This window comes from Mobula birostris, chromosome 18 (assembly GCF_030028105.1).
Source record: "Mobula birostris isolate sMobBir1 chromosome 18, sMobBir1.hap1, whole genome shotgun sequence".
In the NCBI taxonomy this organism is placed as follows: Eukaryota; Metazoa; Chordata; class Chondrichthyes; order Myliobatiformes; family Myliobatidae; genus Mobula; species Mobula birostris.
Window position 1 is genome coordinate 33,401,524 of NC_092387.1, and position 25,637 is coordinate 33,427,160.

A 25,637-nucleotide genomic window follows, 5' to 3' on the forward strand; every position below is an offset into this window, starting at 1 on the left:
TATTAGTAATTGGCCATTAATGAACTTCAAGTGATAGTCACGAGGGACTGTGCACAGAAGGTCTGGGCCACCACTGGGGTCTGTTCAGCTATTATTTCCTTTGTTGAGCTAGCAGCTGGAAAAAGGCCGTTCTGAGTTATGGCAAATGTAAAAATGGTCAACATTATGGATGTAATTAATTGGCCTGCTTGTGCCTCCACAGCTTCCCCAACCCCACCCCCAGCCTCCATTCACCCTCTGTGTTACTGGTCAACCTGTACCCTCCATGTGGGGAAAAATTAACGGCAAAGAATTAAAGCCTGGCACTAGGGATTAAACACCACCATTTAAATTAGTATTAAGGTATTACAAATAAGATTAGAGTATAAAAAGCAGAAGATTAGGGATCAGTTAAGCAATAATTAATGTGAAAGTGTATGCTCACCAAGGGAGTCAGATCCATTTTTTGCTTTGACATGATGTGAAGAGGAGTATTAAAGCAGACAATGCTTTAATGTATCCAATACCCTAATCACCCCTTCCCCTCCTATTTACCTGCTCATTACATGTGCTCATAGGAACTTACCTGGCTAGAGCTAAGAAAAACATTTAGTGGCATGGGGTGTGTGCTTTCCAGTCGGATGTGGCATTTTTAGAGGGATATTAAAACAAGTCTTCATTTGTTCTCTCAGTGGATGCAAACATTTCAATGTCTTTGTTTGAAGAAGAACGAGAGTGCTTGTCACCATATACTGGCCAACATCCATCCCTCGGGCAGCAGAACCAACAGAGATTACCTGGCCATTTTCACACTATGTTTTGTGTGATCTTGCTGTGCATGAAATACTTACAGTTTCTTTAAGCATTTCGATAGTAGGTCAAAAGTGCTTCAGTGTCTGCAAATCATTTTGGGTCTAATAATTATTGTATGACTTTTGCTTTTTCCAGAAGTTGTTTGGAAATTTTGGAAAGCTTAATGCCCGGTTCGTATGAAGCTCAGAAACATCAAGAGGACATGATAACTTTTTTTATTATAATGCATTCATTTTTCAAGATCAGGCCATCACCAGCAAAGACAGCATTTATATCGTAGTAGAAATAAATGTGCAGACTATTTTCTAAACAGGGAGAAAATCCAAAAATCTGAGATGCAAAGGAACTGCAGAACACCCTATAGGTGAGGAAGACAAATGCCATGTTAGTATTTATTTCAAGAGGTCTAGAATACAAGAACAGGGATATGATGCTGAGGCTTTAAAAGGCACTGGCGAGGCCTCACCTTGAGTATTGTGAACAGTTTTGGGCCCCTCATCTTAGAAAAGATGTGCCAGCATTGGAAAGGGTCCAGAGGAGGTTCTCAAGGATGATTCCAGGAATTAAAGGGTTATCATACGAGGAACATTTAATGGCTCTGGGTTTGTACTCACTGGAATTCAGAAGGATGAGGGGGGATCCCATTGAAACCTTTTGAATGTTGAAAGGCCTAGACAGAGTAGATGTGAAAAGGATGGTGGGGGAGTCTCGGACAAGAAGACACAGCCTCAGAATGAAGGGGCACCCTTTCAAAACAAGATGTGGAGGAATTTCTTTAGCCAAAGGGTGGTGAATTTGTGGAATATGTTGCCACATGTGGCAACCATAGGAAACATCTTTTTCAACCACTCTCCCACCATCAGGAACATCCTTTTCAAATCTACTCTGTCAAGGCCCTTCAACATTCAAAAGGTCGTTGGGTGTATTTAAGGCAGAGATTGATAGGTTCTTGATTGGTGATGGCATCAAAAGTTACGGGGAGAAGGCCGGGAACTGGGGTTGAGGAGGAGAGAAAAAAAGGATCAGTAATGATTGACTGGTGGGGCAGACTGGATGGGCCAGTTGGACTAAATCTGCTCCTATGTCTTATGGTCTTATCGTTTATCATTCATCCTTAACTTCTTCTTCAGAAGTCAGTTAGACAGTTTCAACTATTTCAGATCGGAATCAGGTAAGATCGGCAAAATTCTCTGAAGGACATTCATGAACTAGATGTTTTTTTTAATGACATTCTAGAAGCTTTCCTTATTAATACTAGCATTTCTAAGCCTAACTATCAACAGAACTGAAACTCCGCAGCTGGTTACAACTCAAGTTTCCTGTTTGTTATTCCAAGTGTCTAGATTACTAATCTGGTAATTTACCAGCCCTGCTTCTGCTGAACATATGATGTCACGAATGGCATCCTGCTTGACTTTGGACAACAACGTGAAAGAGTCAGCATGGAGATTATGGACCAGAGAGTTGGCTTCTGTGCTATATACTTCCATTGCATTAACATCACAACCCTTTATGTTCTTGAAATTTGTCAATGTCGTAGCCAGAGCAATATGGGAAAATGCGCTCCTGAGCTGCTTGCCAGGGAATCTGGAGATTCGTGAATCTGCATATGTGGACGATTAGTAAAGAAGAAGGTGTAAGTTAGTGAGATCTTACTTAGGAATGGGAGGAGCTAACAGGGGAGGACAATTAGAGAGACAGTGAGAGTTAGAAATCAGAAAACACTTTCTCACACAAGCAGAAGCATCAAATCAAAACCTCAAAAGATCTTTGAAGTTTGGGAGTTAATTGAAATTTTTAAGCCAAGCTCAATAGTTTTTAGTTTAGTCTGCAACTAATATATGGAGAGCAAGTGTTAACAAATAGCAATTCAACAATTTACCAGGTCATTGTTTGGGTAGTGCTGAACTGAGGGATAAAGATTTGCCAATACTAAATGTACTGCTCTTCTCTGACACAGTACATTGTACATCCACCTATGAGGAAAGAGTGGGTCTCTTTTAGAATGTCAGCAAAAGAACATTAGTACCGGCACTGAAGCATTCCTGAAATTCTGCATTCGGGGTACTGGCCCAGTTTATGTGTTCAAGTTTCGGGAATGGGAAGATTGACCACCGATAAAGTAGCTCAGAGAGAAGGGATAAACTGATCCACAGGCAGCATCTTTGGACATAGCTTCCATCTGTAGAGATGAAAGTCTTGTCTCATACACTGCACAACATTGATGGTATAGATTGGGCTGGGTCTGATCTGCTCTCTTTGTTCTGAGTGCACCCTCTCAGTAGTACCATTAATGGCCATTGGAAGCATCCCGCTCAATGACCGATAATGATTTCTCGCACAACAGGCTGCTTCTCACACAGCACTTTGGTGTTAATACTGAGGGCTTAACTCTGTGTCAAATGACTAATTATAAATAGTTAACAGAAACGAGAACTTCTTCAATAATTCATCTAATAGCAAAAGTTGCTGTCTATCAGAACTTAAAACTTCATTTCAGAGAAATTAAGTCAGTATCATTAAATCAGTGTTCCATCTCTGTTATCATTTGAAACACCTCTTATCAGAGTAATTTCCAACTTCTCTGAATGTCGCAAAGTGAATCTACCCCCTTCATCTTTCTCCACCTGACTGCAGCCTTTGACGCTATTGACTGTATCATTTTCCTCCAGTTTTTCTCCAAATGGATTGAACACCAGGAGGTTTGATACATCATGTCACAGCCAATACGTCGTCACTAATGGCTTTCTTTACATCCAGTGTATTTATCTCTGACACCCTCTAAGAATCCATCATGATCCCTCCTACTTTTCAGTGATGTACTGTTCGTCAGTAACATCAGTAAAAAAAACATAGCCCAAGAAGCAGGGGAATAGATTCAGGATGGAGATGAGGTGAAACTGTTTTTCCCAGAGAGTAGTCAATCTGTGGAGTTCTCTGCCCAGGGAATCAGTAGAGGCTACCTCATTAAATATATTTAAGTCACAGATAGATAGACTTTTGCATAGCGGGGGAATTAAGGGTTATGGGGAAAAGACAGGGAGGTAGAGATGAGTCCACAGCTAGATCAGATATGATCTTATTGAATGGTGGAGCAGCCTTAATGGGCCAGATGACCGATTCCTGCTTCTATTTCTTATGTTCCAATGCCTATATGAGTTCAAATAAGATCAATCTGCACTACATCAAATATTTAGATAATTTAGAGTGAGAAGAAGGGAGAAGAAGGGATCCCTTCACTCTCTCCAAAATCATCCAAAGTTTCGTTAAACGTCCAGTGATAGATGAATAGAGATTGCCTCAACTAAATACTGAAGAGATCAAGAGCATTTTTGCAAGCTTGCACTAACCCTCCACCGGAAGAGTATTCTTTATTAAGGAAAGCCTCTGCCTCATAAGACTACCTAAGAAACACTGGCACCACACTCGATACCGGATTATTGCAGGGATTTGGATAGAAAGCCATTTTTTTTGTTTGCACTCACAGGACACAACCTCTTGATACTTGTGACAAAGCCTACATCACACCAGTGACGAGCCATAAGGAACATAATTGACTATTAAGCACTTTGGGAACATCAAAGCTCACAAAGGAAACTCTATTACTGCAACTTTTCATTATGTTAATGTATTATTGAAATAAATTGCATATTTATTTAGGATCTAATATTTTCTCTTGGACTTTAAATATAATTACTGGGATCTTACCTTTATCAGTACATTTTACTGGAAATTAGTAAATACTGGCATACTTCTTGAGATTGAAAGACATTATGTGAAAATATAACGTCATAATCTATGTCTCACATGACATAAATTGGATCAGAAACGGAATCTTCTCCCCACTGAACCTATGCCCACCAAGTACTTGCACTAATCCAATTTTTTGAGAATTTCCCTTCAGATTCTATTTAACTCCTACACACAAGGGGCCAATTGATAGACTGCTCCAAGCATCTTTAGGGTTTGGAAGAAAACCAAAGTACCCAAAGGAAACTCACGCAGTCACAGGGAGATGTGCAAACTCCACACAAAAGCATCAGAGGTCTAGGCTGAACCTAGGTTTCTGGAGAAGCTCTGAGAGTTGTCCTGGTATGCTGTCCTGTCTGAGCAATGAATAAAATGGAGTTGGTGTAGGCTTAGTGTACCTGACTGATTAATCGTTAAGGTAGGTGGTGGTCTGAAGAGCTTGTTTCTGTGCTGTCTGACTGAATGGCTCTATGATTTCATCTATCTTTGTCAAGTATGCTACTGTCATAAATAAAGTGTGTGGAAACCAGCCTGATGGATTATCAAACCATGTACATTTAGTGGAAGAAGCCACGAGACCTTCATTACACTTATCTCCATAACGACCATGTGACCTGAGCAGGCAACAATTCTAGAAGAGTGTTTTCCTGTACAGCTGAAGAGTGGTTTGTAACCATGACTGCTGACATCTCTGTGAAATCCCTTGCCAGCTGATGAGAACATTGTTGGCTTTTCCGGTGCTGTAACTACCACCATAATGCTTTAGAATGCAACACAATGGAAGGGTTAGTCAGAGGGTTAAAGGCTTCACTCAAGGCAAACTGAGGAGTGAATATCTACTGCAAATCTGTTGCAAGAATTTTGATTGAACGGAATTAGACTTTCTATTCTAATACCAGTGGCAAATGTGAGTGTGCACAGTGATTCAGTTGATGATGTTGTCTGTGGGTAATTGTTTTTCCTTCCTGGTGAGGTTTTCTCCTTGTAGAAGGACATTACCCATCAGGTTTCTCTCCATTATAAACCCTTTCCCAGCTTTAACTGTGCCAAATCCTGTTCTTTCCACACCTCAACCTTTAATGGCCCAGTGAAGCACCTTTGGTCTATTTAGAATGAAGGAGATACATCTTTTATGGTCCCAAGCTGTGCCTTTTTGAGACTCAAACGTGGAAAACTCGTGCCCCATGTTGGGCTCTTGAAGTCCGCCAAAATTGGAGTGAAAGCAAGTTACCCTTGACCTGAAGGAATCGGCAAAGGAAGATATATTTAAGAAGAAGAAATGACAGCTCAAAAGTAGAAAGTATCTTTGGCACCAACGAAATTGAATGTGATGTGGTGGGAAATATAATTATTGTCTGATAGCTTCAAAAACATTCAGTGTCAGCAACCAAAAGCATGTTTTCCATACATCATGTGAATCCCTAATGGGTCGCAGTTGTTATTTGAGATTAGTCTGTATCATTGCAGAGGCAGTACCTTCAGTCTGTAATCACGCACAAGTTTGAGAGTTCTGATTTTATACCTGAACCCTAGGCTGATATGTAATGCAGTATCTGCCAAGAGAATATAGCATTGTTGATGGGATGTAAACTAAAGCCTTACTTGGTCTCTTAGCTTATGTAAAGCAAGCAGAGCACAATTTGAGGAGAGACTGGAGTATCTGGCCAATATTCATCATTCAACAGCAACTTTGGATTATCTGAACATTGTTTTATTATTATCAGTGGGGAAACCTGAAGGTTTTCCATTTTCTACGTTAGTGATGGCTTCATTAGGTGCAAAGCACTATGGTGTCCTGAGGTTGTGTAAGATGCTGCAGTAAAGCAAGTCTTACTTTTACTTCAGTGTACAGTGTGTGCCATGGATTTTGTGGATCTTGTTTGTACGGGTGCATGAGAGCAAAACAGTGTAACGGTATTAAGCGCCAGTGACCCAGGTTCAATTCTGCCACTGTCTGTAAGATATTTGTACCTTCTCCCCATGACCGCTGGGGTTTCCTCTGAGTGCTCTGGTTACTTCTCAAATTACAAAGATGTATGTGTTAGGTTAATCAGTCAGATGGGTGTAATTGGGCAGCATGGGATTGGTGGGCTGGAAGAGCCTGTTACTGTGCTGTATCGCTAAATAAAACAAAATAAATAAAAATACTTTGAAGTCTAGCTGACCCTGCATTACGGCAGATTGGGTAAAGGAAATATTGCCTTATGGAATTCACAAGTTACTGCAAAAAAGCTGGGACGAAGAATAAAAAAATTACTGTTACGAAATGTATGTATAAAAAATAAATGCAGAATATATTTCTTTTTTAATTTGCATGACAGGTGACACAGTTTTGCATTACAGAAGATCTCAATAAGCACTAGACATTGCCTGTACTTAAAAAAAAGGATGGTTTGTGGAAATATGTCCTGTTCTTGTACAGGTACAGTCACACATAATCAAATTATTTGTGGATCTCAGACATGCAATAAATCTTTTGAGAAAAATCTTCACAGTGTTTTGCTACCCCAGTAAGGTAAACAAGTGATCAATATGTTTTGAACTATATCTACTTGACTCTTGCAGAGCAAAGCTCTTCTGACACCTTCAGCTCCTGCAATTGCACCTGAATTCATGAATAACCACAAACAAGGAACACGGGCAAGTCACATGACTATGAGAGGCATCGCCGTTTAGGATTGTTCTTCTTATTTAATTTCTCAACCAATTACTCCAGCTAGGCTGAGGATAAACCCTTTGGGGGTGGGAATCCCATATTTGCTTTGTTCTCTAAACTTTACAATTTCAGATAGAAACAGTTTATGAAATTGAACAGTGACAAGATCTGAAACTGATTTTAGTACTTTTCTGAAAGATGATGATTTCCGCGATTACCACTCACCTCCTCTGTCCCATCACTTTACTAATGCACTTCAAATATTATCTGTCAAAACTTTTCCTCTCTTTAATATTCCTTCTATGAGTGCTTTTCTAGACAATATTTAAGCCTTATTAACCCAATTACTTTTACAGGCAGTGATTAGGCCTGTGAAGCTACTGATGGAGAGGTTTCAATTTTCAAGAAAACTCACCCATTAATCTCTGGGATTCAAATGTCCCAGTTTTAATACACTGCTGGGCCAGATGACTCTAATGTATTACTGGATCCTAACCCTCCAACTCTCGTTAGGAAGAAATTAAAAGGCACTCAATTTCCCCTAATATTCCTCTGTAGGTTTTCCTCCACCTGTGACTAAGGCATTGATAATTATGGCATTTTAGTCGCTCTGCCATTAAGCTCTCTCAATTAATTTGGGACCAATATTTTTGTCTGAAGCTGTCTAAATCTTTGGATAATTAATGACCATGGTATGTATACGCGCGCGTGTGTGTTTGTGTGTGTTTATTTGTTTCTGTGCATTTTATGGTGTGTGTATATATTGCATAAATTCTGTGTGTGAGCGCGAGTGTGTGTGTGCTGCATATGTTTTTATGTGGATGGTTTTGTCTGCGCTTTTTGTAATTGTGTATTTGTTTATGTTGGAAACATAGCAGCACAGAGAGTAAATAGAGTACGACTGTGCGTGTGTGTGTGTGTGTGTGTGTGTGTGTGTATGTTAAAATGTATGTGCGTGTGCGCATGTATGTCTATCTGTGGAAAGTGTGGTAAAGCATTCATAGTTTAAAGTTTCTAGCCTTGCAGTTCAGTGTATTCCTTGTATAACATTGTTTTTTGTGCTATAAACTGATTATGTTTCTTTCGCAAGTATTTTGGGTCTTAATTTCGGTCCTGTTCCCTGTTGTGCAAATGTGGGATTTTGATTTTCCCTGATCTTTATTTTTTAATGTCCATCCTCTCTGGACTAGTAATGTTCCTTCTTATTCCTTGTTCTCCCATCTCTGTTAATTCACCACCATCTGCCTCAGCATCTGTTTCTAAAATATAAAAAAAGCGGTCTGCACACAATGCCTTTTGGCTTGTTTTCTCTATTTCCCTGTCAGAAGCTGGATCTTCCCCCGCTTTTGTTCCTTAAGCCTTCTATCCACCACCCTTTTCCGCTCTCTCTTCCGTCTGAGTTCTCGGTCCTGTGATTTTTGTGGCTCTGTGTAGCCCCCACTCTCCAGCAATGTCTGTTTCCCTTTCCATTGCTACCTGGTGAGGGGAGGAGAAGGTTGGATTGGGGGTGGTGGAGGAAGACGGTGGACTTTCTATCACTTCTCAGACTAATATTCACTTAATAACCGTAGCCTGATAAAAAGGCGTAGAAGGATCAGAAAGTGAAGAATTTCTCTGACAAAAGGAAACAGCTTTAACTGTGACAGGGTCCTGAAAGGCCACAATTCTTTTTGAGTGGTGCTGACAGAGTGGGCCCCACTGATCCACAGGATGAAGGGAAGGAATCATCGTGAGTGGTCGGCAACTTAAAGGGATTTTTAGGGGGCAAATTTCAGGGGGTGGGGGCTTGCAAAGAGCAGAGCCCTGTGCTCAGGAAGTCCACAGAGGCTGACTGACTGCCTTTGGCTCTCTCTGTATCTTGGTGTGACAGCACACAGCCCATGATAATCTCCAGTCTCTTGGGGACTTATACCATTTGCTTAGCAGCTTCTCAAAGCTGTTTGTAGCTTCTTTCCTCAGTTGTGACCTGCTCTTGCTCTTAGTGTAATTTAATTAATTGAAATCTGCATGTACAAATTATTAATTGTTCAGATAATTATACTTTTCTTATTCTCAATATACACTGGTAAGTAATATTCTGTTTCATTCTTAATTAATTTTAGTTCCTTGTAGCTATTATTCAAAGAAACGTCATTCTTAGACTCACCTTGTGATTGCCAACAGAAACATTTCACAATTTACTTCTCTGACAAGTTATAAGTTGGATCTATAAATATAAATTTGGATTTATTTTCAAAATTTTAAGTGCAAACATGTAAATTGCTATTTCTATGTGGCAACTTAAATTGTTAAAGAGGAAAATTATTGAGTTAAAGCAAACAGCAGGTGGGCGATTTTGACTGGCTTGGAAGCTTAATAATGAATTGATTGTAATGAGCTCATAATATGTGATTTTATTTCCAAAGTAGTTGGAAGTAATGTTGGACATCACCTCTGTAACCAGGCTGTGCTGATGCCTCCCTCCTTTCTTAGATGATAGAGTGTTTCCGTCTACTCTGATACATGTCCTCACAGCTTTATTCTGCTCTAATTTGCGTTGCAGGTTTTTTTTAAAAAAAGAGGTTTTCTTTCCCTTTCTCGCCGTTCTTTCAATAAGTGTAATTTGCTCTCCTCACATCGACACATTGCATTTCCCCTCTGGCATCTCTCTATAGGGAGCACTTTGCTGATAACTTGCTGCATTACACGCTAACTTTCCAACATTGGCAAACCGTTTCTTCTTTATGGTCCAAGCTCCTAATGGTTATCTGCAAGCAGTGCCTCTGGCAATCATGTAGCAAATAAATAGGAGCTGACACAGTAATTTACTCAAATCTTCTCTACAGTTTTGCACCATTTTCCTCTGGAGATTACCCTGTAACAACAATTATTTCAAATGTCATTGATTTCTGCCTGCAGGCTATAGACCAAATGAACATTAATCTATTAACAACAAAAAAAAAATTAAAAATGTTTTATACCCAGTAAAGGTGAGGAGAAGAGAGACAGTGTCCCCAGTTTATTTATTCTATGTTTCTCAAATCAACAAGACTGAAGTTTGTCAAAGAATACAATTAACAATTAACCTTTACACAGAAGGGACTACGGCTCCAACCAGAAACCGGAGCGATATTCAGTGCCGGAGGAAAGGAAAGGTAAAAAGACAGAAAGGGATCCAGGAGAGAAAGGTGTACGTAGAGGGTGAGATCGTGAAAGAGAAAGGGAAGGAGTGCGCGGGTGTGGGGAAAGAAAGAAAGGTCGAGACAAGCATTCAGAGATAATTGAAGAGGTGGAGAGAAAGAGGAAAAGTGAAATAGGAAGAGAGAGAAAGAGGAACAAGGGGAAAAAATAGTACATAGAGTGTATAAGGAAAATAGAGGCTGAAATGAAACAGTGAGAAAGTGAATGCAGAGCGAATGACTAAAAATTCAAGACACTGAGATCCCGAGAAGTGAGAGGACAGAATTGTTAAACAAAAGCTGTAAATAAAAATTAATAGCAAAATGAAGAGGTCCATTTAATGGATATTTCCCATCAGAATCTATCTCAAATGTGCTGCACTATGATTTTTTATTGCTGCTCTTTTTCATTGTGTCCATTATATAACAGAACTGGAATTGATTCCAAGTAGCACAATTTCTGTTAACTCTTAACCGTCTGAAGAGGGAGAGGGGTGACAATGGTTAATATGGCAGGTGGCAGGAGTGGTACTTCATGGCTTGTTGAGCAAATGCCACTCGCTTATCTCACATCATCTCTCCGCTCTACAGCAGTCAGATTGAACAATCACAATCGATGCTGAGAGTCAGTCGAATCAGGGATGCCTGCCACAAGTTAGAAAAGGAAATGCAGAAATTACAGGGTTCATTAGGATTGGGAGAACCTTGTAAACTGTCACATAGCACCAGTTAAGGAGCTTGGCTCCTAATGTGATGTCATCAAGTTTCCAGACCTCAGTGACCCCTCATTTTTTTAAACCTAATAATTTTTATCTCCACGAAGCACTTAAATAATAAGCCATCTTTAAATCACAACATCTGGGTCAGAATGAGGGTTACATTCCTAAATAGAAATCAGCATCAATTTCCATAATTTTTCATGGAGCTGTTAACATTCTTGACCCAGCTGCTGCATTGCAAATGTTCCTGTTTTTGTAAATACATCAAACTGTTTTTGTTGCCTCAGATGCTGGTTATGGTGGCTGATTGGGAGCTAATTGTCCCCATCTTCTCCTTCCCTTAAATAAAATGCAGATTAAAGTTACATGAATACCCCCTGGGGTGGTGTCACGTTTCACGTCTGTAGGCCCCATCGACAGTGAGCGACAATTAACAGACGCAGTACGTTGTTCAGAGGGGCAGGCAAAAGGAGGCCAATAAGGGCTGCCTCCAGGGTTCGAGGAGCCAATACGTGAGGGAGTGGGGAAGTACTTGGAGAGGATGAAAAGGGCTGAAGGCTTGATGTGTGAAGCAGGTTGTTGCTTGGTTTGAGAATTAAGAACACTTCTTTTAAAGGGAGTGTGTGGGTGCTAATTGAGTATATAATATTGAAAAAGAATTGAGAGTGCAAGTTGAAGGCTTCCTCTGCAACCACTGATGTGTGGAGCAGTCCTTTGGATAACTAATGTGTAGAGTACTGACAAATGAGGTAAGCGGGAGCCAGTGGTTCAAGGGAAAACAAACAAAAAACTTTCTTTAAGTTATATTTCTTCAAAGTCTGTTTAAGGTGGAGGCAAATCAGTAAAGACTGGTTTGGTAAATGAGGTGGCATACAACATCCATTGCCGAGGCAAATTTCATTGATAAAAGGTGAATTTGTAGCAATAATGGGAACCATTCAAATTAATTGCCTAGTCTTTTTCGAGCATAAAATATCTTCCTCCTTGGAATTTGAAATACAGCGCAGAGATAGCTGGAGCCCAATGTCCAAATTCCGTCGATATAGTCTCCACAGAAAACCACCTCCCTCCTTAGCCCTGGCTGCAGGTGTGCAAATGCTTGGCCTTTGTTCCAGGGGTGCTTTCTGCATCTTTTCATCAATAATGGAGTAAGATATTGTTCATTCTGTTTGTCAGCTCCTGCCACCTTCTTCATGGTGTACCAGGAAATTAATAAGAAGGTGGGCTGTGTTTTCAGTATCAGCAGCCCATACTGACCTCATAGTCCAAACAGATCCACCAGATTTATAAGCTCTAAGAGAGGACCTTGCTCAGGATTTATCAGTGAAGGGAAGAAAGTGGAAGCATCACCCAAAGCAGGACACCTTTTCCTCTGCGGCTTTCTGCCTGACCGCTCCAATAACCCAAGTTCGATCTGTGTATAAAACTTTGGTTAGTCCCCATTTAGTGTGTTCTGGTTGCTGCTTTATAGGAAGGACGTGAAGGAGTTCACTATGATGTTGCCTGGATATGAGAGGATTTGCTCAAAGGAGAGGTTGCGCATCTTGAAATATTTCCCTAGAGGTGCAGAGGCTGAGAGATGACCTGACAGATGTATAGTGGCTTCCGGTTAATTGGGACACAATGGGACCAGTAAATTTTGGCTCAATTAAGCATCTGCTCCAATTACCCAAAGTTAAAAAGGTATAAAAAAGACAAATATCCATTTAACTGAGTGACAAATTATGTATTCAAATGAAATAGAGAATAAATTAGAACACTACCATAGCTACTACAGTAGTATAAAACTATGTATTAGTTCCTAATATTTATTGAAGGAGGAAGTCATCCATTGTATGATGCAGTGTATGGGGTGTCCAGGGAAGGGTAGCATCTCTGGTGAAGGAGCTTGACTTGTTCAATCTGGGGCGGCTCACTCATCTTTGGTCAGCTCTCACCTGTGGCTCCAAGTAGCTGTTCGCATGCAACCGCCTCGACAGGCAAGTTAATCGGCAAGCCTTATATGCCCAGTGAAATAAGGACATGCCTGTCCCAGTTGGTGAAGTTAGCATTGGCAGACTGGGCGGATGAGATCAGTGGTGAGATCCAATGGACAAGAAGGAAGTTCTGCAACACTTCGAGTGCAAAGAGCATGATAACACACAGAAGTTATGGTCATCCACTACAAGAAAGGAAGTTGTCTGTGACAACTACTCGTACCACTGGACCAGGACTTCTGAGGTCGAGAGAGTGGAACTGTCCCCGTACAACCACTTTTCCACTTTAACACTCTCCAGCACAGGTTTCACTTGTCATCTTTTGATACAATGAACAACTGACACACTGCCATGTTCCTTTGATTGTAAATGAACAGAAGTAGCGCAGGCACCTAGTGCAGACAATGGACTACCTTCATACAGTGCTTTCAATTACTGCATCCTCCATATCTTCATTTTCATTGTAACATTCAAAGTTATTGTTGGTACCTTCAAATTCTTTGTACTTCCTAACTTGTTGAAGTAATGAAATCATTTCATCTTCACTCCTGGCTGTTTCTGGCACCTCCAATCCTGAATGTTTAAAATCACAGTGAGCAAAACAATTCTAAATTGTTTTACTGCTTATTTCTTGCTACTATCAGTGGCAAAAATCTCTGCTTTGAACACAAAGGGAGGAGGGAGGAGAAGATGATGGCGCGATGCAGTGCGCGTAGCCTCTCCAGTGAAATGATATCATATCTGTTAAATAGGGGCGATGCACAATTCTGATTTGATGGATACAGCCGTGAGAGCACGGAGGAACATCTGGAGTAACTTCTGAAATGCCCAGTTTGCTGCCGCTGCTACTGTGCGGTCGAGAATCTCCGGAGGGAAGGCCCCAAAATCCTTGGCATTGCCTGTTGCTGGTGACCGGGGTTAGGGTTGAAGCGTTCAGCAGAGATGGTGCTCGGTGCTCAGTGTCGGAGGGCTGGTCGGAGCTCGAAGTTTTCTGGCGACTCAGAGTAGGACTGGGGTTGGGTATGGCAGGGAGAATTTTCTTCTTTCTCCCGTCTGTGTGAGATGTGGGACTTTCAAGAGACTTTGAACTTTTTTACCGTGCTCACGGCCTGTTCTTCATCAAGTTATGGTATTGCTTGCACTGTTGTAACTATATGTTATAATTATGTGTTTTTTGTCAGTTTTTCAGTCTTGGTCTGTCCTGTGTTTCTGTGATATCACACCGGAGGAATATTGTATCATTTCTTAATGCATGCATTACTAAATGACAATAAAAGAGGACAGCGTGTCCTCATAATCTAAAAACACACAACTGATGCTATTTAAAAACTGCTCACTCTATGCAATGTGTAGTGTCTAAGGGGTGGCAGGGTGAAGATACGTCTCTACCAAAGGAGATGTAAGGTGCTCCTTCCTTCTGCTAGCCTGCAGATCACCCTTGGGCAAGTTGTAGCAAATGCTTAACCACCCCACCTCTCTCAGTCAGGGTTAGATGTAGCCATGGGAGCAGGTGGTGGATGGTCGTATGAGCAGCTGGTGCAAATCACAAGTCCTGGTTATGTGTCCATTGTCGCCAGGCAGACAATCTCTGAAGAGTATTGATAATGGCTGGGGTCACCCATTTTGTAAAGACACTGCCCAGAAGAAGACAATGGCAAACCACTTCAGTAGAAATTTTTGCTAAGAATAATCATGGTCAACACCATGATCACCCATGTCATACAACATGGCACACAATAAATGTATGAAGTGCCCAACAACCACACAAGTTCACACAACTGATGCCAGTTGGAAACTATTTAGCAACAGTTTCCTGTCCCAATTAAGTAGCATTGCGTCCCAAATAAATGAAGGGAATCCTGGCTATTTTCTCATTTAGTTTTTTTCCTCTAAGAATTGTTGCAAATAAGCAGCTGCCCTGATTAATTTTTAGATCAATTAAATGGAATCCACTGTATTATGAGCAAAGATCAGAGTCCGTGTGTAAAAAGTTCAATTTAAGATAACACAGCAAAAAGCATACAATAGTATCACACAGGAGCAGACCCCTTTGGCCACCTAGTCCATGCTGAACTTGATATCTATCTTATCTCATTACTCCCATTCGCTTTATTAATATCCCTCCATACCTTCCCCATCAAAGTGACAGTCTAAGTGCCTTTGAAACATTATAATAGTAACTGCCTCCATGACCTCCTCTGGCGTGTCATTCTAATGCCCTCTGTATGAAAAACTTACCTCTTAGTTCTCTTATAAAACTCTCCCCTCTCACCTTATACTTGTTTTCTCCAGGTGTAAATGTACCCCTGCCGAGAAATAGACTGACCACCTATCCTATCTGTGCCCCTCATGATTTTGTAAACCTTTATAAGGTCATCCTTAAGTTTCCAAAGTTTCATTAAGAATAAACCCTGCCTTTTCGATTTCTCCTTATATCTATAAGCTTCTATTTCAGGCAATACTCTAGTGAATTTCTTCTGTACTCTCTCTATTGCTCGCTCATCATTCTTATAGAGTGGTGAACAGCAATGTACATGGAACTCCAACAAGTGTAAACTAAACCTATGTCTTGTACAACTGCAATATGGTATCTAAAATATTTAATTAGCTTATGAAGGCATGCATACCAAATGCATTCTTCATACCACGTTCACCTGTATCACCATTCTCAGGGATCTATGAACCTGCATCATCAGGTCTCTCTGTACATCAACACTCCCAAGCTCCCTGCCATTTATTCTGTATGTCCTATCTGAATTTTACCTCTCAATATATATTAACTCATACTTGTCTGGATTAGATTTTGTTTGACACCACTCTGCACAACTTTGAGTTGTATCTTTAAACAACCTTCTTCACTTTCTATGACTCCACCAGTTTTCATGTTGTTTTCAGAATTATTAATCTGACCACCAGTTAACTCTAAACCAATTTATATATATATATCCACCTTTTTCCACTTCCACATTGTGCCTGTCCCCGCTCCCCCATCAACTGCCTCACCTCATCCGTTGTAGAAAACCTCACCTTTTATTATCTATTGGCTAACACATTGGAAGGACAGTCTTCTAACCTCCACTGTCCATAATCTCATTAAAAACTTTGTTTCCTAATTCATGCAAGTCCTGTTTGTCCATTCAACCTCCCACAAGAGCCTCCCTCATCTCTTACCTATCTATTTACCACTCACTGTTACTTCCCATCCATCAATACCTCACATTTATAATTCTCAAGCACAACTCATATTGAGTAGCTAAAGACCCCTGTTGGGTCACAGGTCAGCTAGGGATCAATGGCTGGTACTCTCACTTGTGAGTGGGATCGTGATGGCTTCAAGGTTCCTTCCACTGCTCCGAGTTGATGAGGTGCAAAAACAGAAATTCAAAAAAGGAAGATTGTATAGGCAGTTTTGACTGAATCAGATCCATTACAACCATATTACTACCAAAGAGTGTTTCTTCCTGAGAGAGAGAAAGAGAAGGAATCTAATCATGAATGAGCCTGCTGACAACAGTCATTTACAAAGAAAAAAGGAGAGAAAATGCGTAATAAGGTGAGTTGAAACCACCATTACCATTAACATTTGCATTGAGTCTGATGCAGACCTGTGCGCAGAGGAATTGGCCAATTTTGGGATATTGGAAAGTACACCAGCAAACAATGAGATGAACACCTATTCACTGGTCAGTATTGACCAGGAGGCTGCCAGCTCACTGCAGTGTATGGGTCAGCAGAAAGAAGGAGTGTGCAGAAGAACATCCTTACCTTTAGATAGCATCTTCCGTTCTTTTCAAAGGAGATGCTGACCTGGACTGAAAAGACTTGAAGATGAAAATATATTTAATTCTTTCTGGAGACACTGGAGACAGCAGATGCTGGAATCTGGAGCAACAAGTGCAATGTTCTGATGCAGGGTCATGACTTGAAATATTGACAATTCTATTCACCTCACAGATACTGCTCGACCCACTGAGTTCTTCCAGACATTTGTAGTTATTTCATTCTTTCGTTTCAATCAGATCCTGAATCAGAATCAGGTTTATTATCATTGTCTTATATGATGTAAAAATCTCTTACTAGCTCTTCCTTCAGTTAGTCCTCACGAAGGGTCTTGGCCCGAAACATCGACTGTACCTCTTCCTAGCGATGCTGCCTGGCCTGCTGCATTCACCAGCAATTTTGATGTGTGTTGCTTGAATTTCCAGCATCTGCAGAATTCCTCTTGTTTATGATGTAGAATTTGTTGCTTTCCATTAACCACACAGTGCAAAGATACAAAATTGCTACAAGATGCAGAATAAATAAACAACACAAAAAAGAATATTGAGGCAGTGTTCATGAAACATTCAGAAATCTGATGGCAGAGGAGAAGAAGTTGTTTCTGAACCACTGAGCATGTGTCTTCAGTTCCTGTACCTCTTTCCCAATGATAGAAATGAGAAGAGGGCATGGCCTGAATAGTGAGGTCCTTAATGATTTAAATATTAGATTTATTTATCTCATGTACATTGAAACACGGAGTGAAGCGTGTCATTGTACTTGAGGCAATGCTTCTTGAAGAAGTCCTCGATGGTGGGGAGGGTTGAGCTCGTGATGGAGCTGGCTGAGTGCACAATCATCTGCAGCTTCTTGTGTTCCTACACATTAGAGACCCCGTTCCAGGCAGTGATGTAACTAGACATAATGCTCTCTAACACATATTTATAGTAATTTCCAAGAGTCTTTGGTGACATATCAAATGTCCTCAAATTCCTGAAGAATTTGAGTCACTGGCATACTTTCTTCATGATTGTATCAATATGTTGGGCTCAGGACAGATCCTCTGAGATGTTGACACCCAGGAATTGAAAGCTGCTCACCCTTTCCACCGTTGCCCCCTCACTGACTACTGGCATATGTTCTCCTAACTTCCCCTTTCTAAGGTCCTGAAGTCCTGAACGTTCAAACTTCCCCTTCTTGAAGTCAATCATTCTGAATATCATCAGTAATCTCTGGACACATACTGTGCTTCAGGGCCATCGTTTTTTAAAATTGAGATTTGCTATTTTTAATTTTTTAAACTATTTATTTGTTTTTAGATATCTGGTCTTCAGAGGCCTTTGGAATCCAGTAAAAATCACCTTACTGGACAAGACTATGACTCAAGTCAAACCTGAAGATGGTTAAGCTGAACACTCACACATAGAATATTTTTGGTAGCACAGTTGTGCATCTAGAAAAGCCACTGCCCCACAGCCACAGTGACCTAGGTTAAACCTTAATCTCTGTTGCTGTCTGTCTCTGTTTGCATGTTCACCCTGTGACTATGTACGTTTCTTCCAAATGCTTTTAGTTCCTCTTATATCCCAAACATATGAGGGCTGGTAAGGTTAATTGAATGCTGTTAATTGCCTGTTGTGGAGGTGAATGGTAGAATCCAAGGGCGAAGTTAATTGGAAACCGGGGAGAACAAATTTAAAGTCTTGCTGAAAGGTTTTGGCCCAAAATGTCGACTGTGCTCTTTTCCATAGATGCTGCCTGGCCTGCTGAGTTCCTCCAGTATTTTGTGTGTGTTACTCAGATATCCAGCATCTGCAGATCTTCTCTTGTTTGTAAATAAGTATTTGATGGTCGGCATGGATTCGGTAGACTGAATGGCCTATTTCTGTCATGTGTGACTCTGTGATTTTAAGACCCTCAAGACTACATCTGAACTGATCTCTCTTTGTGAATGTACAGGAATGTGTATATGAAAATGCTCATGATTGAAAATGTATGTGGAATTTTATGCATAAAAACTTACCACATCCTCATTTTCTGTCTTCTGTTCTTGATGCAGATTGACCTCTGAAGCTGATGCCTATCAAGCAAAATATCCTGCACATTACTTTAGACAACTTTTCAGAGTTTCTTCATTGGCTTTGGAACTCCATGAGGATTTTGATACTGAACTGCAAAGCTACGTTTAGTGTTTTTCAGTTACTCAAGAACTTCTGCAAAATGTAACCAGCTAGCTTCTTCCATGATCCACAGATAATTGGATGTTTGGGGAAAATAATGGGTGTGGGGTTGTGCTGGAACGAGGTGTCAATATAACTGATCAATCATGATCTTTTTGAATGGTGATGCAGACACAAAGGTAGCATGTTAGTTCCTAATGATACCAAAATCTGGATTTAATCCTCACCTCTGATGTACATTTTTCCCTCTGTGACCACTGGAGATTTTGTTTTCCTTCCACATTCCAAAGATATACGAGTTAGTAGGTTTATAGCCAATGTAAATAGTTCCTAGTCTGTGGGTGAGTCATAGAATATAGGAGGAGTTGATTAGAATATAGGGAGAATTAAATAGAATTAGCATAGGACTAGTGCAGATGGGTCCTTGATGAATGACATGGTCTTTTGGGGCCTGTTCTGTGTGTATTACTCCATTAATCTAAGGAGCCAGTCAATTCCTGTCTCTATTTCTTATCCTCTGATGATTGAATAGTGAGCAAATACCCACTGCCTAGGCTTCGTTCTGGCCATTTTGCAAGCAGCATCAGTGAGTATTTGAGGACCAGAATTCATTAAGGAGCCAGTAGTCTTCAGAGAAAATGAAGGAAGTGCATGTAAAAGAAATCAACTTAATAATACTGAGATATTTAATGTAACTGGGATCGGGCAGTTTCACTTTCAATACTTGTTTTAAGGAAAGGAGATGATTGGTAATTTTATTGTAAATTTACTGCATATTGCGTTCTTTCAGCATTGGTGCTTATACCACACTTAAAATAATTATCATTATTTCACGCATCCCTTATGCTGTTAAACCAGTGATAATACAAAGCTGGATGTTGACTAAACACCAATTTACTGAACTATTGGAGGGTGGATTGCATTAAAGTAAAGACAACCCATCTTTTGCGCATTGGGGGCCACACACTATATGTTTGGAACAACATTTAGAGTTTCAACCCTGTAACTCTGATACCTTGTAGATTAATCTCACATCTCCTAACTGAGAAGCAGTCCTGGTGGCAGGGTATGTACATTGTCAGGTCTCAAGAACAACCACATTTAAGTTGCACTTTCAATATTAAGATGATCTTGAATGGCTTTGCAGAGATATATTAAAAAATATGTGAGAGATTAATCCAAGGGAAAGTATACAGTTACTGCAGGACATTTAAATGGTGTTGATATGTAGAGAGATCCTGGGGTCCAAGACAGAAGCTGAATCTGAATCAGAATCAGGTTTATTATCACAGACATACGCTATAATATTTGTTTCTTTTTTGTAGGAGTACAATGCAAGACATAAAAAAATTGCTGTAATCTACAGAACATAAATAGTGCAAAAGAGGGATAACAAGAAAGTGGTTATTGGTTATGGATGGTTCAGAAACCTGATTGATGAATGAATGAAGATGTTCCTACAATGTTGAGTGTGAATCTTCAGGCTCCCTAAAAGTTGATGCATACATTGATAGGGTGTTAAAGAAGATCTATGACATGCTTCCCTCTATTTGCTGAGGCACAGAGTTCAAAAGTCAAACTATCATGTTGTAACTTTTAAAAATCTCTGGTTCGGCCATATCTGGAGTATGGCATTCAGTTCTGGTCACCCCATTATAGGAAGTATGTGGAGGCTTTGGAGAGAGTACAGAACAGCTTTACCAGAATGCTGCCTAGGGGTTTTGAACTCTGGTCTGATGCAAATTATTTTTTTAACTGCTCTTGGCCTTTCCAGGTTAATGCTATTTATGGTTCATGAAAAATCAAGCATTTCTCATTGTCCACTGCAAGAATGTCCGCTACTGTCCTCTGAGTGACAATTGTGGTCCAAACTGTGCAGCTTGTCATTCACCCATGTCGTGCAGCTGCCTGCTATATCCTTCTCCTTCATACAGAACTGAGTGCTCGTCCACCCTCTGACTCCCTTATGAATGCTATTCTGTATACCAAAATCGTTTCCTTTCACTTTGTCTATGACATTTTCCTAATCACTGCCTCCTTGCCCACCCTTCAACCTGCACTAGTAACACTCAGTCTTAGTCAGCCTTTTTAAGAGGCTTCAACAGAAAGATATAAACCTAGAAATGTAATTGTGTGCTGTAGCTTTCGTTAGGATGGTTTGAGATTCAGTAGAAATGCTCAAGGTTCAGAGGAATTAATCAGCACTTCCATGTATGCCAGTGTACACTGACTGACTCCTGAGCATGTGATGTACCTTCATACAAAGTCTGCCAGGTGAACAGCCTCGGACTCGATCAACCTGTAATTCATGTCCAGCTTTACTGATGCAGATGCAACTCAGAGGATACCTATACCAGAAATAAGCATGGACCTCCATTGGAAAAGTAGACCTTCATAGGAATAGGAAGCTCTGACCAAGTATGAATTATACTGAACTGACAGAGATTCTGCCTCCGAGTACAATCTGTTTGCACTCTAACTTGTTGTCCAGAAAAAATAACACATTTTTATCTTCATTTACATGTGCTCTGTTATATGCTGAACTATAATGCAACAGTTACACTATTGCCATTGAGTCTGGAGATTGTGTGCTAAAACACCTTCACCTCCACCTTCTTCTTAGGCTGCCCCTCAGGATCAAGGATGACTTACTTCCAGTCCAACTGGTTAATGAGGCCAATGTGGGAACGGTGGACTCCACTGCAAAAGGGGAAGGTACAGGCAGAGTGGGTAGTTTGTGAGTTGATATACCTTTGTGTAATGATGCCTGGCCTTGAGATTCTTCATTCTATCCCAAATGTTTCTTCTCTACTTTTTCAGAGGTCATGAGCCGGAGAATTCTCAGAAGCCAGTGGACACGTGACGTTTCTTCAAGTATACATCAAGCACGTGCTTGAGTACTTTCTTCCGTCCCGCCAGGAATCTCTGCTCATGACAGAGCTAGGTATAGAGAATCCCCAAAGTCTTGAGCACAGAAATCTTGGCCAACAATCCAGAGCCCTAAGGGAATGGAGCACCGTCGGTATAGCTGTTTTTTGGATGAGGCATTAAAATGAGGTAGAATCATAAAGTAATTATGCACATAAAATGGAGTCTTCAGTTCAATGCCCATGCTGATCAAGCTGCCCAGCTAAACTAGATCAATTTATCCGTGCTTGGCCAATATCCATCGAAAGCACAGGTTCCCAACCATTTTTATGCCATGGACCACTACCATTAACAGAGGGTTCTGTGGACCCCAGGTTGGGAATCTCCACTCCAAAGTTTTCCTACCAATATTCTTACCTCAAGGTGTTTTAAGTACCATCGTTGTACTTGCATCATCTATTTTCTCTTGCAACTTGTTACATATGCCCACCATACTCTGCATGAAGAAATTTCTTCTCAAGTCTCTTTAAAAGATTACTCCTCTCACCTTAGATCTATGGCGACTAGTTTTTGGTTCCTTTCCACCCGCATTCACCCGCATGACTTTATACACCTCTGTGAGGCCACCCCTCATTTTCCTGCGTTCCAAGGAATAAAATCCTGGCCTACTTAATCTCTCTTTATAATCTAGGACCTTGAGTCCTGGCAAAATTCTCACTATCTCTTTCAGATCCCATCCTTTTCAAGTGAGCATTAATCCCAATGTAGTAGTGCAGAGAAGAGAGAGGGAGTTACCCATTTTCTCCTGACCTATATTTTCCTTTCAAGCAGTGCTGATGAAACACATTATTTGGTGATTATCACATTTTTGTTTGTGGGAACGTGCTGTGTGCAAATTGGAACTTTGCTTCCCACACAGCAACAGTGATAAAACTTCAGAAGTGCTTCATTGGCTGTGAAGATTTTTTGGATACCCTGAGGTTGTAAAAGATGTTATATAAATGCAAATTTGTCTATGCATCTGCTTTACCTCAGCAACTTGGGGCTTGTAGATTCTGTCTAATTTGATTAATCGTCTGAAGACAATTTCTGCATACACACACTCTGATCCACAGAATTTATCATATTACGCTCCAGAAAAAATATTCTTCCTCACTCCGCCAAAATCTTGCTTGGTGCTTTTGCATATGATTGTTGCTCTATACTTGCTTTACAGAAACTATTATGGTTCATGCAATATTTAGTTATTCTGTGGTATAACCTCTCACTTCACATTCCCAGTCCAAAATAAGAGCCTGCTTTTACTTGATCACCTTTCCTGACCTGTGGGTGCCCTTGACTTTTCACAGACAAAGTGTTTCCATGTGCAAAGAAACACAACAGACAAAATGCACGCAGTAAGAACATGCAACATGGGATTAGTGATCTGCTAATTTGCTCTAGTGAGGCTGCTGGATATTAGGAAGGGATCTTTAGACTTAGTTCCACCTGAGATAACTCTAACCTAATCTTGAATACCGCTTAACTAAAGGCTCGTTTCTCAGTTGGAGACTTACCCTTTGGAGAAGATGGTGAATTGTACTTCAAGTTAACACCATCCTGTGTAATTCAAGGATCACAGACATCATCTTGCCATTGGGACACGAGGAAAATGTCATTGACATGACACTTTTCCATGGTCACTAAAGTAATCTTTTCTAGATAAGAATTTCAAAGTCATTCCATTGCTTTTTGTGGCACTTTGCTGCATAGACATCTGAAATTTTATGAGTTCCAGTAAGTATATTTCCCAGCTTCACTTTACATCATTGTCCTGTTCTGCTTATCCACACAAGTTTGGTCTCACTCGGTAAAACTGATTGAACTATTGCTTACCATTATAATCAGCCACTAGATGTAATTTTTTTAAATGTTGCTAACATTATCAAACCAGTGCAAGTATTATCCTCCTGTGTCCATCGAATCTTTCATTCAGAGCAGTAGAATTTTACTGTTTGATTTTTTTTGGAAATACAATATTTATCAATATGATAGTGCAGAGATCCTAGCATTAATTAATGTTCTTCAGTGCATCACAAGGGACTTTGATCTAAAACCACACCCAAAACATAACTGTGACCTTTATGTGCATGTTACGCACTTTCAGAACTTTAGTCCTAGGTCTGTATATGTAAGATGCACGTATATAGTGAGGCTGGCAAGCTTATGCTGTAGCGGCCTATGGTCTGTGATACATATCAGGTTTTAATTGTGTACTTGATGCATATGATCAGCACAGCAACATACTCAAAATTCTGGAGGAACTCAGCAGGTCAGGTGCCATCCATGGAAAAGAGTAAACAGTTAACGTTTCGGGCCGAGACCCTTCTTCAGCACTGCACAGTGCGCTCATGATGAAGCAGAGCTTCGCCAGTGATCAAAGGCCTGGGCTGATACATCAGAAGGGTACAGACTTTCATGGAGTATAAGACACTGGCAGCCTAGCAGATTTTATTCCATAGCTCTGCCATGATGGAGCTAGTGGTGGAAAGGTCGTTGTGTATGCTGTAGCCGGTTCTATCACGCATTACACCTTGGACCTTGTTCAGGATGGAAATGTATAACTGGGACCACTCGTCACCATTTTATTCCCTCTTTTAGGAAATAATGAATTTGGATTCATATAGAACACTCAAGTTAACTAACATTACAAAATGTTTCACTGAGCCATCGTTGAACACATTTTGACAAATACCACACAAGGACACATTTGTATCAGTGATCGAATGCTTAGTCAAGGAGAAGAAATTTGAGCAGGACAGAAACAAAATTGTGAAACCGTGAAACGAAAGAATGAGCAAAAGGCTAGAGTAAAGCAGTAAAGCACTTGGAGGATTATAAGGCTAGAGATAGTTACAGAGATTGGAAGAAGAAAATCCAGGGAGGGAGTTGAAAACTAAGATAAAATTTTTAAATTTGTAGCATTGTTCAACTGGCAGCCAATAATGTCTTCAGTTTTCACATAAAGAAGGCACGGCTTGCATTCTTGCGTTTGTTACTCATTTAATTTGGTGCTCATTGCTTAACTACAATAAAATTGATGAAGGGGTTTGGGAGTTTTTTTGTTCATTATTCCATCACCAAATCAAGGGGGAGCATTAAACAGGATATCCTTTATAACAGCAACCGAGTCATAAAGAACCACATTTAATACGGCTTTACAAAAGCCCTTGGTTATTTGTTTGAACTTTCAGGTCTTAAGGCTACAATTAAAATGTTATAACGGGAGGAAATAAATAAACCAGCTTTTAACAGAACAGTTATTAATACTTTGGCAGCTGTAGTGAGCAACCATTTCATAATACCAGTTGGTTAGAGTAATAAGATGTGTTTGTTTAAGCTATACCATATTGTTTGTAGCTTTGTAATAAAACGATTGGAACAAATGTTCCTCCCCCAAGGTCTTCAGAATATGTTGTTTTTTATTAGTTTAGTAGAAGATTAACTTGAGTGTCTTCTGCTTTTCCATATGGTGAGATGGAAGCTCCAAAGATGTCTCCTTCAGTCTGTTTTCTTTCATAATCTGGATGCTTTACACGATATAACTAACTCTCCAATAATCAATCGTCACTCAGTCCTACTTTTAGCTTCTTTCTCGCTATCATTTTTCCTTTTCTTCATTTTACCAATGCTTTGCATTATGGAAATAAGAGCTCCCCTCACTTATTTCATTCTCAATCTTGTATTAAGCACAATATTATTAATTGTAACTTCACAATATTAAAAGCAAGAGCCAGGCT